This window comes from Lissotriton vulgaris, unplaced genomic scaffold (assembly GCF_964263255.1).
Source record: "Lissotriton vulgaris unplaced genomic scaffold, aLisVul1.2 SCAFFOLD_4077, whole genome shotgun sequence".
Lineage (NCBI taxonomy): Eukaryota > Metazoa > Chordata > Amphibia > Caudata > Salamandridae > Lissotriton > Lissotriton vulgaris.
The window spans coordinates 164,126-167,010 of record NW_028254375.1 but is presented as its reverse complement, the minus strand read 5'-3'; positions in this window follow the sequence as shown (position 1 = coordinate 167,010).

Below are 2,885 nucleotides of genomic sequence, written 5' to 3'. Positions count from 1 at the left end.
ACGACGCCCGACGACATCACTGCTGCTGGTCTGGTTGCTCCAGACTGGCCCTTGCTTCCTTCTTGAAGAGAGGCACCTCGGACCCTCCTGGTCCACTCCAGACGCCATTTTAGGTCCACCGCGTGGGCTTGAATTTGCCAAGGCTTTGTTGCCCAATCCTGGGTCCAGCGACGCCGACAGTTTCTATCTTCGTGGGACAGCTCGATCCTCCATCCTGGTCGCCGACAACGCCTCCTGGTCCGTGAGATCTTCGAGCACAGCGTCACCCACTCACCTGGTCGAGGTGGCTACCATCCGGTGCCCTCCTGGTGCCCACTGACTACTGGCTAGTAGTCTCGAACTTGGTCCCCTCTGCTTTCAGGTATCATCTTCCATCGATCCAGGCTTGGATCCACCGAACTTTCTTCACTGGTCGCCTGCCAGCAACTTCTTTCTTCCAGGCTCCTGGTCCGGCAACGAGGATTCCCGACGTCTTTTGAGTCCTATGCAGCTGCAGCCCCTGGGCTAGGTAACTTCGGCATTTCGGTGCCCCAGCATAGCCTCACTATCCAAGGGTCAGGATCCACTTTTGTTTTCCTCCTACCAGGTCGGGTTCGCCCGAGAACACTAACTTTGCAATTTCTAGCTACCATAGACTTTGTCCCGCATCTCGCGTGAGAGTGCACACACTGCACCCGAGTCCCCTGGGTCTCCTAGAAGTAATCTAACGATTCTATAGTCAAGTCCTAGCGATTCCAAAGCCTATTAGTACTGTACTTACCTGCTAGTAATTTCGCATTCCACTTTCTGAGTATATGGTTTTCCGTGCCCCTCGGGCATTTGTATATACTGTGCTAACTTAAGTATTTTTGTAAGAGTTTTGGTTTGTGCTTAGTACCCTGTCCTCATAAAGAGTACAGGGCTGTTGTGATTCTTAATAAATAACTGTTTATTTTCATAACACTTGTGTGGTGTCCTTTCACTTGGTGTTCAAGGGGTATATGTGGTATAACAGCTGGCTTAACACGCCCTCTCGAGTCTTTAGCCTTAGACTGCTCGTATCCACGCTACTAGGATAGCTGGTCTATAAGGTTGACTTACAACCAATCATCAATAAGGGTTGCTGGACTGATACATAGTGTTCACTAGAATAGTGACCACTGCATATCAGGCCACCTTCTCCCATTGGTGGGCAGCGGTTGGGATTTGAGCTTGCTGTTGTTTTACCACACGTATCCTAAGAATATCTTGTTGAAAGATCACATAAGTACTGTTAGTACATATAACTAAGCTTAGAATACTCTGAGTTCTACTGAACCAGCTGTTGCAGCTCCTCAAGGCCTAGCACACCTTGGCTGCAACTCTTAGCAAGGGATCAGTAGGCAAACACATAGTGTAGGTAGGTGCATCACTTACACCACACTAGAATCAGCATGTCAGACAAAGGAGGAAACTCTGAGTATCCCCTTGTGTCAGTGGACCCTCCACAGGTCCTTACTTCAAAATATGCTGCTCTTAGCTTCCATGAGATGAGACAAGTGTGTACTCTCAGGAAGCTAAAACAGGGGTCTAACCCCACCACTTCCTTTCTGATTGGTCTCTTAGAGGCTTATGATGCCAGTAGGGCTGGTAACCCAGACCCTTCTAATCCAGAAGGAAGTTTGCCCTCCTTACAGGGACCCTTTGATAGCCAGGACCATCCCCTCCAGGAAGCAGATGATGCTGAGGATGAGGACCAGTTGTCAGGGGATGAGGCAGATAAGGGACAGCTAGAAGTCAGTAGACTAAGCAGGTCCAACTTAAGCAGACATGAGCTTGGTACTGGGGGACCCCTGGGCCCACTCTCAGGTCAGCTTAACATTGGGAATGGACGAGTTAGGTCTCTATCAAGAGGCTCTAACAGATCCTTTCGAACCAATGGCTCTCTCAACTCTTCTCACAGAGGGATGTCTTCCCCTAAGAGGAGAGTGTATGAAGCTGAAGAAAGGGCAGTCAAACTGAGGATTGAAAGGGAAGAACTTGCCCTGGCCAAAGAGAGACTTGCCCTTGCTAGAGAGCAAGAATTATGTGGGCTACAGCCCACTGGTGGCAGCAATAAACCTAGCAATAGGGAAAGGAGTTTTGATACAAAGCACCTGAATAAGATAGTGTCCCCCTTTAAAGAAGGGGATGACATCCACAAATGGATTACTGCTTTGGAGAGAGCCTGCACTGTGCAGGGTGTTCCCCAAAGTCAGTGGGCAGCTATCTTGTGGCTCTCCTTTGATGGTAAAGGTAGAGATAAGCTCCTCACCACAAGGGTGGAGGATGCTAACAATTACAAAATCTTGAAGAATACACTGGTTGATGGGTTTGGTTTAACCACTGAACAATACAGGATGCTGTTCAGACACCCAGAAAACTCAGTCTCAAGATTGGACTGACTTTGTTGATTGTGCCACTAAGGCTTTTGAAGGCTGGCTACTGGGTAGTAAGGTTACTGATTTCAAAGGATTGTATAATCTAATTATGAGGGAGCAAATCTTAAATAATTGTCAGAACCAGTTATTACACCAGCACCTGGTAGACTCTGATCTGACCTCTCCCCAGGAATTGGGTAAGAGGGCAGACAAATGGGTCAGAACCAGGGTTAGGCCTAAAAACCAGGGTGGTGACCAGAAAAAGGAATCAACCAAGCCTCAAGAGAGGGGTGGGGATAAATCCACAGAGAAGACTTCCCAAGGGCCCCAAAACTCCAACAAGGGTGGTGGGTCCCAGAACACTCCTTCAGAACAGAAGAAACCTTATTGCCATACCTGTAAACAGGTGGGTCATTACAAAAGTGATGCCAGTTGCCCTAAAAATGGTAATAAGGGAAATATACCCCCAGGTAATACTCCTAAACCTCCTGTTACCACTAGTGGTAA